Here is a 16,458-nt window from a genome sequence, read left to right as displayed (position 1 = left end):
ACAGCAGCCGTCATGACTGCTAAAAACTACCCTTGCTGTCTACTCTACACGCACCCAAACGCAACCAATCAATAAAGACCTACAGCCGCGACACCAAAGTATTGATTAAAGGAACAAAACTGTGGATGGGTTTTATTTGGCCTTGAAACAAGATATTTTAATTTTGAAATAACTATCCACACTCTTAAACTGGTGAGATTTTACTTTAAAACTCCAGGTTTCTGGAGAGTTGACAACGCAGGGCCTTCATTCCCAGATAGCCACACTGGCTGGGCTGAACGAAGATAGAACCTGAAAACGTGGGAAGTGAAAGAAGCCAGACAAAAGGCCCATGTGATGTGACTCTATTCATAGGAGAGTCCAGAACAGAGAAATCTACAGAGGCAGAAAGCAGATCAGTGTTGCTTAGGGTAGGGCTGGGAGCTGAAGAGTAGCCATTCCCTTAAACATATCCTTTGGTTTACTGCAGTCTCTAGGATTTTGAACTCATTTATATTATCTGCTGTCCCTTGTGGGCCCTCGGGTTGGCAAATCCTGTGTCGCTGAAATACTAATGCCAAGACAGAAGCACAACAATCACTAGTGAGCACAACTGGGAGTGTAAGCTTAGGAGACAAAGGAGGAGGTACCCGTGTGACACTCCCAGAAGATATTTAGCTTTGGGGCAGGAGCAAGCCCAGAAGGCTTCTTAGAAGAGGTGACACCTAAGCTGTTTTTTTTTTTTTTATATTTTTATTGAGAAATCTTCACACACATACAGTCCATGCCTGGTGTACAATCAATGGCTCATAATATCATCACATAGTTGTGTACTCATCACCATGATCATTTTTTTAGAACATTTGCATCACTCCAGAAAAAGAAATAAAAAGAAAAAACTCATACATCCCATACCCCTTACCCCTCCCTCTCATTGATCACTACTATTTCCATCTACCCAATTTATTTTACCTTTTGTCTCCCCTATTATTTATTTATCCCTTTTTTTTTTACTCATCTGTCCATACCCTGGATAAAAGGAGCATCAGACACAAAGTTTTCACAATCACACAATCACATTGTAAAAGTATATCTTTATACAATTGTTTTCAAGACTCAACGCTACTGGGGGCAGGCCACGGTGACTCAGCAGGCAGAGTTCTCACCTGCCAGGCCGGAGACCTAGGTTCTATTCCCAGTGCCTGCCTTTGCAAAAGAAAAAAAAAGAATCACATAAACTAAAAAGAGATATCTATATAATGCATAAGAATAACCTCCAGGATAGCCTCTCAACTCTAATTGAAAAATCTCAGCCACTGACACTTTATTTTGTCTCATTTCTCTCTTCTCCCTTTTGGTCAAGAAGGTTTTCTCAATCTCTTGATGCCAGGTCTCAGCTCATCCCAGGAGTTCTGTCCCACATTGCCAGGGAGATTCACACTGATGGGAGTCATGTCCCACGTAGAGAGGGGAAGCGCAGTGAGTCTACCTGCCGAGCTGGCTTAGAGAGAAAGAGGACACAGCTGAGCAACAAAAAGAGGTTCTCTTAGGACTAATTTTAAGTAGGCTTAGCCTATCCTTTGCGGGGATAAATTTCATAGGGGCGAACCCCAAGATTGAGACTCAGCCTATTGGTTTGGTGGCCCCCACTGCTAAGCTGTGTCTTGAAAAATGGGAAGGATTTGTAAGAATTCACAACTCTGAAAGCTAATGAGTTTGATCTTTGGCTCAGCATCTAAACTTTGAGAACATATAACCAAGAAGTTTTCCTTGAGTGTCCAATCTCTTCATTCCCAGGTGAGGATGAAGAATGAAAATTAAGCCTGGAAGCAAAAGACACCTTATCCCCAATCATACCTTCAAGACATTGTCCTCACTGGCTGGCCACACTGCCTAAAATGCCACCACCAGGACCACCGTGTAGATTCCAACATTTTCTGGGAAGCACATGTAACTTGAGAGGGAGGCCACGTGCTCATATAAATCACTCATTCGCCAGCGAATAAGAGGTGGCATGGGTTAGTTAGCCCATCAGATTAGTTAGCATGGAGAAGGAGCCCTAGGGAAGGAAATGGTCTGAGTGAGTGCTGATAAAGAGAAAAGAAAGCACAGGTGTGGGGGCCCCTGGGAGGGGCCCTGCTGTCGGAAACCCTGAGCTTCAGGGGGTTGGAGGGATGTGCAAGGTCACCAGGGACAGAAGAGGCAGAAGGGAAGAGGGTTCTGCCTACTCTTGAGAAAAACTAGTCTGCGTGAGCCCTTTCAGCAGGGCTTCCCTGCAAGCCTCTCAGGATCTCTTTCTGGGCTGGGATTTCCTCCTCTGAAAAAAAGGGGGCCTAGACTAGATCTCTTCACCTTCTAAGAGTGTGGGAGTTTAGGATTCCCTAAGTCTAATCTCCCACATTGCCCTGATCCCAAGTTCTCATGGATTCCAAGAGTTGCAATGGTAAGATTATTTTATAAGTATTGCCTTCCCATTGTATTTTTGAAAAGACAGTCAACAAAGCTAAGTTCTAAAGCTCTATTTCTATGGCTCCAAGAGTCTATGATTTTAAGATTTCTTTTTTACGAATTCATTTTACTTTCTTATCTACATCCATAGCTGGAAGGAAGCGCTTTACAATGAAGCCGATGTTTCTCCAACTTTACTACCATGATGTATCTGCTATTTTTCATTAAAGTGACTTTTTTCTTCAAAGGTCACCTCTTTCTAAATTATAATAGTGTCTGGGAAGCCATGGACTTGAATAACAAAGCGATATTTCTTAAAAAAAAATGTGGGATCCGCCCCCCAAGCGGCTCCCAGTTCGGTTCTGGGTGGGCTCCGGGTGCGAAGGACCTCCCAGCACCGAGAAGGAGTCTCCCCGGCGGACTGGAACCCCGGAGGGACACTGTGCAACATCGCCACCTAGTGGCCAAAATGCATGGCGCATAGGGGAGCTGCAGAGAGAGGGTGACCTGGACGAAAGTCAAGAGACAAGACAAAGGGACAAATGACTGACTGAGAAACAAGGCAATCTGGGAGCCAGTCAAGTCCTACACGAGAAGTACAGAAACAATTAAGTGTCCATTCATGGGGGAACTGGTTTTAAGAAGTTTAGGTATGTTCACATTATGGCACAGTAACGCGGTCACTGCCAAGATGCCGTCATGATACATTATTAATAGGAAAAGATGATCAGTTGAGTGGTGAAAGAAAAGTAATACCACCCAATTTTGGCAAAATGTGAGCATGCATCCATTTGGTGTTTCCATCTAGAAAGAAGTTCTGCTACTTCCTCTTCTTCATCATGGCAGTAAATGGTGCTCCATTCAAGCCCAAAACTTAGAAATGACTCACTCCCCAACCCCCCACACATGCCCTCACCCCTAAGCAACTCATCCGAGAGCTCACCTTCTTTCCTCCCTCTCCGTGGCCATTCCCTTATGTCACCTCTAGTTGGGTGACCCCAATAGCTTCCCACAATCTCACTGTGCACTGATACATTCTCCACTGCACAGTCAAGAGAGCTTTCCCAAGTGTCGACCAGGCCACCTTGCTGCAAGCCCCCCTCACCAGCTTTCCATCTTGTGAGGGATAAAAGCCAGCCTCCTGGCCGTGGCCCTCCAGCCTCTCCTTACCTCATTCTGTACCACCAACCCCCCTCTCTCACTCCCTCTCTCTCCTCCTCTCCTGCCACCTCCTCAAGGAAGCCTTCTCTGGGAAACAGGATTTCGTCTTCATATTTCCTGATTTGTTTGGGGAACAGGTATTATTTTGATGTGATCAGAAGAAAACAGTCACATTATTCTCATTTTAAGATAAAATAAATTCTATAAGTCATTAGTACATAGTGGATTCAAAGAGGGTGGAAGTCTGTGGGGACTGGAAGGCCAAGGAAGGCTTTCAGGGGGAGATGAGGATCGAAGAAAGAGAAATATTGAAACTAAGGTAAAAAAAAAAAAAGTCTAGAAAGGGGAAAAAAATTGTGGTGGACAGCTGGTAGAGGAGGCACCTGGTAATTTTTTATGTATTTATTTATTTTGCATGGGCAGGTACCGGCAATCAAACCCGGGTCTCCAGCATGCCAGGCGAGAACTCTGCCTGCTAAGCCACTGTGACCCCACCTGGTAATTTTGTCTGTCCATACCCTTAGTTCTGGTTCCAACTGCCTCTTTTTGTCCCAGAACCCAACCCTCCCGCATTCTCAGACGATGTGGTTCCCAGTGGGGCAATCGCCCAATATGGCACATGCATTGGGTTGGGTCAGTGAGCCCTTCCTGGTAGTTTTGCCCCATTTATTGAAAAAGGGTACTGTCTTTCCACTGGAGTAAACAAGAGACCCCCAGAAGATGTCAGCTGGAGGCGTTGAGAGCCTTCTTTAACACCACAGGGGAAAAGTTCATCTGAGAAGGGAGCCCATTCAGCAGAAGGAAATCCAAGAGCCAGGCAGAGCTGTTTTGGTTTGCTAGAGCTGCTGGAATGTAATATACCAGAAATGGGTTGGCTTTTACAAAAGGAATTTATTAACTTACAATTTACAGTTCTTAATGAATGAAATGAAAATTTCCAAGTCAAGGCATTAACAGGACAAGGCCTGAATTCGGAAGACAGGCTGCTGGCATCTGGAGCCCCTTTGTCACACGGGGACAGCACATGGCTGGCATCTGCTGCTCCTTCTCTCCTGGGTTTCATTGCTTTCAGCTTCTGGGTCCATGTCGTCCTCTCTGAGCTTCAGTGCGTCCTCTTTTAGCTTCTCTGGGACTTTTCTCTATGAGCTTCCCATAATTTTATCTCTTAGCTTCTCTGAGCTCTCTGGGCTTTTTCATTGTGTCCTTTATCCTCTCATAAAGGACTCCAGTAAGTAAATTAAGACCCACCTTGAATCATGTGGGTGACATCTCAGTGGAAGTCACCTAATCAAAAGGTCCCACCTACAACGGATCTGCACCCACAGGAATGGATTCAAAGAACTTAGCCTTGTCTGGGGTACAGGACAGCTCCAAACCACTGTAGCCTCACATTCCAACGCCATCGAGCCCCCGGATCCAATCACACCAAAGCCAGTGCCCCCAGCCTTCATTTTTCAGATTTGCGAACCAGTAAATCCCCACCCCCCCACCCCTTTTTTGGTTGGTTAGTTTGCACTTGGTTTTGTCGCTTGTAACCTAAAGATTCCCAACTTCTACACAAGTTTGGCTGGACAGAGACATGTCATGGAAGGCAATGAGATAAAAAATCCTTAGGAGCCCAAGCAGTGGCAGCAGAAAGAAAAAGTGCCACGGCCCTCTCTGGAGGCAGTGAGTGTGGGAATTGGAGAGTTTGAATCTTTGAGCCAAGCCCAAAATAGACAGACCCCCTCCCCCGACTGCCCACAAGCTACAGTCGCTCCCATCAACGCAGAAACCCCTTGCAAGGAGACCCAGGGACAGAAATGGCCTGGGGCAGCTCCCGTTCCTGGCTTCTTTGGCTTCCAGTTTTCCCAGACCGTATCTGGAAGGCCAAGAATCACAAGACAACAGGGCAAGGGATGAAACGGGTGAGGGTAGGGATCATTTGTTTGACTTTCCACTGCTCTCCCCGTTTGCCCATGGTCCGACGGCTCCCACGGGCCTCTGGTCCCTGACAGGGGCATGCTGTGGGGTGGAGGAGAGAGGCACAGGCCAGCAGAGAGAGAGCCCGTGTCTGCTAAGAGCTGTGTGACGGCAGGACACATGGGGACACCCGAGAGCCCCCAGGGAGAGGCAGCGCAGGACCTGTGTCTTGTGTCTGCCCACAATGCCCAGTACAGAGCCGGGCATGTGCTTCTACATACAAGGGCAGTTTTCATTTAGAAAACATTTCAGTCCTCGCCAGGAGTGAGCAGGGGTGTTTGCAAGGACTGACATCTGTGGTCAAAGAGACTGACCTGTTTTTTGGGGGTTATCTCACATTCTAGTCCTCATGCAGCTATCTCATCCAGCCTCAACCAGGCCGGAGACAAACCACAAACCACTTCCCAGCTTTTGAGAGGCAACAGGTAGTATAAAATCAGAGCTTCTAAGCCAATGGGAGCTGAGCGCAAACACCAGCTGAGTGACCTTAGGTAAGCCACTTAACCTCTCTGGGCCTCAGTTTCCTCATGGGTGAGGTGGGAATAGTGATAGTGCTGACCTCAATGGGTTGCTGTAAGGAGGAAGTGAGCTAATAAAAAGTGAAGTGTCTGGCTCTTATTAAGCATGGAAATTGTTCGCTGTTATTTTTATTAGTCTCTTCATACCCTTAGCCCAACTGACAAACTGGTAGATATTTTCTAAAGGACCTCTACGGTCAAGTAAATGAAAAAAAAGAGATAATTTTTTTCTTAAACTTTTTATTTTGAAATAATCTCAAACTTATAGGACAGTTGCAAAAATAATACAGAACTCATACAGAGAACTCCAACATACCCGACTTCTAGATTCCTGGGTCCACCAGTTTTAACATTTATCATCACATTTGCTCTATCATTCTGTCTCTCCATCTATCTCCCACTCCATCTATTTGCTTACCTGTCTGTCTATGTATCTGTTTTATAAACATTTGAGAGTTGTTATATACATCATGTTCCTTGAACACTCTAAATTCTTCCCTGACCATTTCTTTAAAAAGGATATTTGCTCAAGTCGCTATCTTAAGTACAGGCACCAAGTTCAAGAAATGTAACATTTTGATATAAAGCTTGCAATCTATATTGCAATTTTTTCGTACATCCCAATAATGTCCTTTTGGGTCCTTTCTCCTCCATTATTATAGCCAGTCCAGGATTATGTGTTGCATTTTGTCGTCATTGTTTAAGATTTTTAAATTATAAGGGTCCTTCTGCTTCTAGACAAGACATAATAGATCATGGAAGGCTAAGGCTCTCACTGCAAAAAAGGCATTTTAAAAAATCATAAAATTCCAAAGATGTTGGAGAGCTATGGGGACAACAAAGATTGGACGAACTCTAATCCAATCCTCCTTCTGCGAATCAGACTTGGACCAGGCAGAGGCACTTGGTGGAGGGAAAGAGAAACCAGAGGAGCTCTTGGTATCCATGTAGGGCTGGAAGAGCGGATGGAAACTAGAGGAAGCCAAAATGCTTACCCATTTTCCCCAAAGGGGACATATATTGAGATCCGGGGCTGCACGGGAAGCTGGGGGATGGGCCAGAAAGCAGAGTGAAATCTCCCACATCTTTTGTGGTGCTTCAGAGGCAAAGACCCAGTTGGAGAAGGGAAGGGGAATAGCTCAAACATAACATCAGTCTCCACATCAAGGCATCTGACAAACTGTGATGATGCAAAGGGTGGGAAGCTCAAAAACTATGTTCAAAGTATCTGCAGGGTGTCAATGAATCTCCTGCAGTCTTTCAAGATGGAAAAGACAGAAGTCTACTAGGTTCTCAATCAATAGCCTATAAGGGTCAAACCAAGAAACAAGGATGAACCAGAGATGGATGGGGTTTTGCTAACAGTCCCTCATGCTATCTGCCTCACAGATAAAAGGAGAGAATCCTCTCTGGCAGAAGATAGATCATTGACAGCCTCTACAGTTCCCTTCTACAAAATATCTAGCATACAGTAAAACATAAAGGGGTAGAAAAATGTGACTAATAATTAAGAGGAAATACAGATAACAGAAGGAGAAAAGTGATAGAGATGTTCAAGGTAGTAGATAAGGACTTCAAAATAGGATATAATTACATTAAAGAAAGTAGAAGGAAATATGGACAGAAGAGATGAAAATATTGGAATATAAAAGAAGAATCAAATGGACATTCGAGGATGGAAAAACCAGTATCTGAAATTAAGAACTTCTTGGATGGGTTTAATGACAAAAAGGATACACCAAAAGACAAGGTTAGGGAATTCAAAGACAAGTCAATAAAAAGGTATCCAAATGGAAATGTGCAGAGAGGAAAGAATGAAAAAAAAAAAGGGAAAATAAAAAGCAAAAGAGATGTGGGATTCAGTCAAAAAGGCAAATGTATGTGTGATAAGAAGGATAAATGACTTTCCAAGTACGCCCACATCCTAATCCCTGGAACTCAAGAACATTACATTACATGGAAAAAGGGATTTAATGTTGCTGATGGAATTTAAATTTCAAATCAGTTGACCTTGAAATAGGGAGATTGTCCCAGATTATCTGGTTGGTGCTATGCAATTATAGGGTCTTTAACATGGAAGAGGGAGGCAGAAGAGTCAGTGTCGCAGTGACGTAGCATGAGAAAGACTTAATTGGCTATTGCTGACTTTGAAGATAAAGGAAGAGTGTCCCAGCCAAGAAATGCAAAAGTCCTCTGTAAACTGGAAACAGCAAGGAAACTAAGCCTTTCATAGAGACTCCAGAAGGAACATGGCCCTAAAGAAAGTTAGTTGTTCAGGTTGTAGAAAAGCTGATCCCACATGGGTACACAGAATTTGAGGAAAGCATAAACCACCAGAAAGGTAAATATCTTTTTAATGGGTAACCATTAAAGAATATTGATTGTTCAGAAGAATAAAAATAATGATGTATGGGATTTATAATATATGTAGAAGTAAAATCTGTGGCAACAATAGTACAAAAGGCAGGAGGGGAGAAAAAGAATGAAGCTGTTACGAGGTTCTGGTCAATAAGAGAAAATTGAATACAGAGCTAAAATCTTGAGCAAAATCCTCACAAACCAAATCCATCAATATCTGAAAAAGATAATCCATCACTACCAAATGGGGTTTATCTCAGGAATGCAAGGTTGGTTTAACATTTGAGAATAAATTAATATAAATCACCACATTAACACAATAAGGGAGAAAAATTCATATGTCTATTTCAATAGATGCATAAAAACATTTGATTCTCATTCATGGTAGCTAATGTTCTATACGTTTCAATACCCATTTGTGATAAAACCTCTCAGAAAGAGAACTTCCTCCATCTGATAAAGGCTATCAGCCCAAAACACATGTAGCTAACATCAGCAACAAGATCAGGAAAAAGCAAACAATGCCCATTGCTATTTTTTCTATTCAACATTGAACTGAAGGACCCAGTCATTTCAATAAGGCAAGGAATAAAAATACAAAGAATAAAGATTGGAAAGGAAAAAGAAAAACTCATTATTTCAGATAACATCATTTTACATGGATAAAATCCAAAATAATTATAAAGCATTATAATTAATAAGTACATTTAGCAAGTTTGCTGGATATCACCAATATAAAAAATCAACTGAATTTCTGTATACTAACAACCATTAGAAAATGAAAGTTTTAAAATGCCATTTATGATGATACCCAAAACCATCCAATACCTGTGAACAAATCTAATGAAAGAAAGCCAAGGCCTCTATACTGAAAACTACAAAACATTGCAGAGAAATTAAAGAACTTAGATAAGTTGAGTATAGCATGTTCATTGATTGGCCAACTTCATATTGGTAAGATGCCTGTTCTGTCAAAATTGATTTGTATATTCAATGCAGATCAAATCAGTATCCCAGCAAGTAAAATAAAAAATTTTAAAAACCTGCCATGCTAGGACTGTACAGTATAAATAGTGAGCTCTAATGTAAATTACGGACTACAGTTAATAGTACAATTATAATAGTATTCTCTCCTCAATCACAGCATAAATACCATACTACAGCAAAATGTTAAAAATGGGGGTGACTATACGGAAACATATTTTCTGCATGCTCTTTCTATAAATCTACAACTTCTCTAATAAAAAAAAAAATTAGGGGGGAGCTGGCCGCAGTGACTCAGCAGGCAGAGTTCTCGCCTGCCATGCCAGAGTCCTGGGTTTGATTCCTGGTGCCTGCCCATGCAAAAAAAAAGCAAAGCAAAATTTTTTTTTAATCCAAGCAAGTATTTTTGAGGTAATTGGCACACTGGTTTAAAAAGTTATATTGAAATGCAAAGAACCATAAGGGGTATGGGTATATAAAATATTTTTTTCTGTTTTTGTTTTATCTTTCTATTGTCTTTTTATTTCTTTTTCTGAATTGATGCAAATGTTCTGGGAAATGATCATGATGACGAATATGCAATTATGTGATGATATTGTGAATTGCTGAGTGTATGTGTTGGGAATGTTTGTGTTTTTTTCTTGTAATTTTTTTTAATTAATAAAAAATTAAAAAAAAAAAAGAAATGCAAAGAACCTAGAATATCCAAGGCAATCTCAAAAAAAGGATAAAGCTGGAGAACTCAGACTACCAGATACTGAGACTTTTTATAAAGCCACTGTAAGACAGATGTTGTGGTATAGCATAATCAGAGTCAAGTGGGCCAAGAAATAGAATAAAGAATCCAGAAATAGATCCACACATATTCACTTGTCTGATTGACAAGATGCTCTACAATTCAGTGTGCATATGGGGGGTGAGAGTGGGTACAGGGAGAATTAATCTTATTAACCATGGTGTTAGCTTGATTAGCTATCCAGATGGGGGGGTGGGAAATGAACCTTGACTCCTACTTCAGACCATACGCAAAGATTAATTTGAGATAAATCATAGATCTCCAGAATAACAACAAAGTTTCTTGAAAATAGAGGATCTTCATAGCTTCTTAAACGAAAGAGATCTAGAGAAGTTGTTTGCAATAATTATATGAAAAAGAACTTATATCCAGAATATATAAAGAACTTCTGCAAATCAATAAGAAAAAAAGACATCTCAAGACTTGAACAGCAAAGAGGACGTTCAAATGGTCAATAAGCATATAAGCATGATTGGTCATCACAGAAATGCAGATTAGAAAGAACATAAGATGCTGTCACAACCTCGACTAAAAGGTTAATGTGATTTTAGGGGACTCAGAGACGCACTGCCCAGATCTGCCTCCAAGGAAGGACTTACTGCCCAGCTATAGTCTCTGGCCATCACCTCCTTCAAGGTATGCTTCCCTACGGAGAACCTCATGTCTGGGACCCCACTTTCCCAGGTGCAAGTAACACTGATGAGCAATCTTTGCCCCAGAGCTCTGTGCTGGGCTGGCTGGGGCTTTGTGGGGCTGGCGTGGCAGGTCCACTTCTCCCTGTCCCCAGTTCTGCCCCTCGCCCTTTCCTTACAGGTGCTGGTCCCTATAAAACATCTCAAGATCCAAACTCCGTTGCAGCATCTGCTTCTGGAGGAACCAATATGAGGGAACAAGGATGTGAATCTGGAACTCTCGGTTATTACTGTTTGGATCATAATCTAATAAAATCACTCTAGAAAACTAGTGGTGTTTATTAAGCTAAAAATGCGAATATGCTGTGATTCAGCAAATTATCTTTTAGGTAGAAACCAACTGCCGTTATTGCCAACAAAATCATTGTTCATAGAAACTTTACTCATAAAAGCCCCAAACTGGCAATCAACCAGATGTCCATCAAGAGGAGAATGCAAACAGACATTATGGTAAATTCATACACTGCAACCCTATACAGCAATTAAAAGGGAAGAACTATTGCTAAATGCAGTGACGTGAATTAATCTCTACAGACATTATGTTGAACTAAAGAAGTTCTATTTATATGATGTTCAGAACCAGGCAGAACTAATCTGCGATGACAGAAGCCAGAACAGTGACTAACTTAGCAGGGGCTCAGAGTGGGGTGGAGAAATTGATTGGGATGGGACATGAGGGAGCCTGCTGGAGAGCTGCAAATGTCCAATATTTTTATCTGGATGGTGTTTACATGCATGTATGCCCATGCAAATATTAATCAAGCTACATGATTAAGATTCATGCACTTTTTTTTCGCATGGGCAGGCTCCAGGAATTGAACCTGGGTCTCTGGCATGGCAGACGAGAACTCTGCCACTGAGCCGCTATTGCATCGCCCAGATTTGTACATTTTGCTGAAGGTTATACCTTGATTAAAAAAATAAGTTAAAAAACCATAAGAAGCCCTAAGCCTTGATAACACAGATTTATCGAAAACTTACTATGTTCCAGGTCCAGTGCTTTATATGTAGTAGTTCATTTAATATACACACATACACACATTACTGGTTTGAATCTGTTATGTACCCCAGAAAAGCTATATTCTTCAAATCCAATCTTGTGGGTGCAGACTTATCATAGGTAGGATCTTTTGATTAGGTGTTTCCATGGAGATGTGACCTTGCCCATTCAGGATGGTTCTCAATTATTAGCTTACTAGAGTCCTTAAAAGAGCTCATGAAGAGAAAGAGAGCTTGGAGCCGACACAGAAGGCAGAGAGATGAAGCCAAGAGACACAGATGTTTGGAGAAGCAGAAGGAAGGTACCCTGGGAGATGCCAGAAGCTGAGAGAGCCACTTGAAATCAGAAGCTGGGAGAGAAGGACAACAGCCTTTCCATATGATAGAGGAACCCCAGATGCCATCGGCCTTTCCTGAGTGAAGGTATCCTCTTGTTGATGCCCTAATTTGTATGTTTTCATGATCTTAGAACTGTACATTTCTAACCTAATAACTCCCCTTTCTAAAAGCCAACCCGTCTCTGGTAAATTGGATTCCAGCAGCTTTAGTAAACTGAAACATATGTATACACACCTACACACACACAAACATGCCAGCTACAAAGGTAAGCTTTGCAGAGGAATAAGAACCACGCGCAGAGTTTTGGAATCAAGTTTTCTAATTTCCCATCTGTGAGGTGGGGGCTGTAGTGGTCCCCTCTTCACAGAGCTACTGACTGGGCTGCTATAACAGATACCACAGGCTGGTTGGCTTAAAGAACAAGAATTTATTGTTCTTGTTTGGGAGGCTGGAAGCCCAAAACCAAGGTGCTGGCAGGATCATGCTTTCTTTGAATTCTGCAGTGTTCGGATGATGTCTTGCCGGCGATTACTCTCTGCCTCTGTCACATGGCCGTCTATCTCCTTTCTCCAACTTTGGCTTCTACTTCCAAGTCCAAATTTCCTTTGTCTATGCAGACTCCAATCGTACAGGATTTAAGCCTACCCTGATTCAGCTGGGCCTCATCTTCATGGAACCTTTGAAGCTTATTAAAAAATGAGTTCACCCCATAGGACCAGAGATTAAGACTCAGACATGTCTTGTGGAGGACGTGATTCAGTCTCCAGAGGATGTGATTTTTAGCACAAGGCCAAATGCTCACTGACCGTAAGGGTTGCTCATCACAGCTGGCCCTGTGGAGAGAGGACATGCCTTTGGAGCTCAAAACAGGCAAATGAATGATTGGACACAGCACGTGGCACACAAGGGAAAGGCCTGGGGCAGAGGCTGGTGTAAATATTTGCATTGCTCACTTTTTGTTTGCAAAGCCCTTTCAAACCCATTATCACATTAATTCTTCCACAGCCTGAGAGGCTGATTATGCCGACTCCACCTATGGAGAAACCAAGGCTCACGGTGCTGGGAAGACGAGAGGAGGGATAAACTATTGCAAGCCAGTTCTTGTCCTTCATTTTTGAAAAGCAAGGAGAATTGTGATTTCTTAAGGGGAATTGGTAGGTTTGGAGCTCAAAGACACCTCTAATTACCAAGTAGGAAGAGATATAGTTGGGTGAGGAATTTGAGGCACAGAGATGGTAAGTGGATGGGTCAAGGTCACACAGCGAGTTAGTAATAAGACCAGAACTTCCCCCAAAATAAGATATTCACTGTACTCCCATGAATACAACAACATGGAACGAAGGTGGTGGGGGTAGGGGTGGGGGAGTGAAAAGCCAGCTTTGCTTTTTCCCCAGTTCTGCAAAGACCAATCTTGCCTGTTCACTAAAACCCTCCAGGCAACTCCTACAGCAGACGGCATCCTGCCCTCCTTTCTTGCCAGAGGTTTGCAAACAAGAACCATATTTAAGACATCCTCCATCCACTCTCAGCAGCCACCTCCTAGCCGGAGGGAACAGAAGGGAACTCAGAACTCATTAGTATCACCCACGGAACACAGGCAAAACACATTCCATAAAGTCTAGGGCTCCAGACCAGGCTGTCTGGGAACAAAAAAGATAGAAAAGTCCCGAATCTCAAGGCTGGGCTGCCAGGCAAACATCGGCCTGTAATAAAGTCCATGGGCTTGTTCTAAGTGGCTGAGGACAGTGCAGACTCCAGAAAGCCCAGCCACCCCGGGGCCAAACTGGGGCATGGACAGCATGTGTTTAGGGCTGTTCTCAGAGGAAACTATCTTGGCAGAGGATGAGAGAAGTCCGATCCAAATCCGGACCTGATGCCATCCCTTAAGTCTGAAATTGAGCTCCTTATATGATGATTTAGTAGTTCATCTCCTCACCTCAGACCTCAGGGCTTCCAGCTGCCTAGCAGGAAGGCAGGGGGAGGAGAAGCTGAAGGACAGAGCTGGTTCTCATGGGATCTTGGTTCTGGCCACTCAGCCCAAATCCAATGACCACTGGGAAATTGTGCAACAGATCACGCCTGCCCAGACCTCTCCCCCACATCAGCCCCCAAAGGTCCTCCCATAACCTTGCTTCATTCACAGTCTTAGGTCTGCACCTTGTTCCAGAACCCACCGTGAGCTCCCCTTTCTAAATACTTCTGGGCCTGCTTGGTGGATGACCTTTTCATTTAGGATCCACCTTGCTTGCCCAGCACACATAAGCCCTCCCTTGGCTGCTCATCTGGCCTTTATCCTCTGTTGTTCTGTATAACAGCACAGTGCCCCAGCAGGAGGGGGGGGGCCCGGCAGTGCCCCTATAGCCAGGACCTGGCAGGAAAGCCCCAGGACCACTGTCCCAATGACAAGTTGAAGAACGTGAGCACTTTCATCTAGTTGGAGGGAACAATGAGCTCATCAACCAACCCATCCATTTGACTCATGCTTATTCACTGACTGTTGGGGACAGCCGTGGGGATGAGAGGATGGAGAGTGAATGGCAGGGGGTTCCTGTCCTTCAGACGTTTGCAGCCCTTGGGGTGAGCCCACACCCAAGGCAGCAGCCTTGGAGATGCTTTCAGGGCTGCCCAAGGAGGAGGGACTCCCTCAAACCAGTGTGGGGGAAGCAGGTCTTTGTCGGAAGCAGGCACAGCTGATGGTCATGGAGATGCAAGGACAAGAGGGGAGCATAGAAAGTTCTTACACAGTTGTGTTTCTAGGTTCTGGGCTGAAGACCCAACCAGAGGCCAAGTGGCAACCTCATGGGGGCCACATGCAGTGCTCTGTCTTGCTCTGTTTCTGTCTGTCTCTGTCTCCCTATCTCTGTGTATGTGTGTGCGTCTATTTCTATTTCAGTTTCTGTCTGTCTCTGTCTCTCTGACTCTTTACCCTTCTTAATCTCTTTTTTATCCTTCCTCCCTTCCTTCTCTCTGTGCAACTTCTTGCCACCAACTGGCTTTCTCTGCTTTTACTCACAATATCTGCTTCACTGTAACTCTGGCTGTCCCATGTCAGTGTCCAGAGCCTTTGGATTCCTCAAAGTGTCCCAGAGAAATTAGGGTCAGTTAGCTGTTCTATGTCCTGGGTCTCTAAGGATTAGAAGCAAACCCAGAGAGAATCCAGTCCAGTGCTTTTTTTAAAAAAAAGTAAGTATACCTGTACAGCTTGATGACTTTTACGTATGTATACATGCATGTAACTAACACCCAGATCAAGATATAAAACATTTCTAGCACCTCAGAAAGTTCCTTCATGTCCCCTCCTGTCTCCCCAGAGGCAACCACTAATCGGAATTTTCATCAGTTTTCTTAAGCCATTCTAGAACTTCACTGAAATGGAATTAGACAGTACGTACCCTGTGCTTCTGGCCTATAACGCTCAGCATGATGCCAATGAGATTCACCCCATTACTGCACGTGATTTGTTCCTTTAATGGCCGGGTTATCGAGTATGGATTTTTGGATAAATGCTACTCTCTTTACCATTACTAGTTCAAGAATCCGATGGTTCCCTACTTCCCACTACCACTCGTTCTTCTTTAGCAGAGAAGAACTTCTGTCCATTTCCTGTTCAAAATGGTTCATCACAGTAGCTGAAGTTTTCCCAGGCAATGCTAAGGAAAGGAGTAGGAAGAGGGAACCGAGGTCACTTCCTCACTGGGTGGGGGAGGGAAGGGGCTGGGGGGTGTGATGGTCAAGTTTATGTGTCTACTTGGCCAGGTTATGTATCCAGTTGTTCGGTCAAGCCAGCACTGGCCTGGCTGATACTATGATGGTATCTTATGGACTTAAATCATCAGTCAATTGATTGCATCTATGGATGATGGCATCTACAATCAACAAAGGAGATTGTCTTCAGCAATAAGAGAAGTCTCATCCAGTCAGCTGAAGGCCTTCAATGAACAAACCATGATTTCAGCAATCGGAAAGAATGCCTATCTCTATGTCAGTCGGCCAACTTCTCCTGGGGAATTCATCACATCTTTCATTGGAGTTCCCAACTTACAGCCTGCTCTATGGAATTTAAACTTGCCAGTCCTCATGTTCATGTGAGCCAGTTCCTATACTATATCTCATACAATTTTACATATAGTCATATGTACATATATCCTGTCAGTCCTGTTTCTCTGGAGAGCCCTGACCAACTAATACAGGTTCCCCCACCTTCCTTGGGCATCACAATTAC

This window comes from Tamandua tetradactyla, chromosome 9 (assembly GCF_023851605.1).
Source record: "Tamandua tetradactyla isolate mTamTet1 chromosome 9, mTamTet1.pri, whole genome shotgun sequence".
NCBI classification, from domain to species: Eukaryota; Metazoa; Chordata; class Mammalia; order Pilosa; family Myrmecophagidae; genus Tamandua; species Tamandua tetradactyla.
This window is presented reverse-complemented; position numbering follows the sequence as displayed.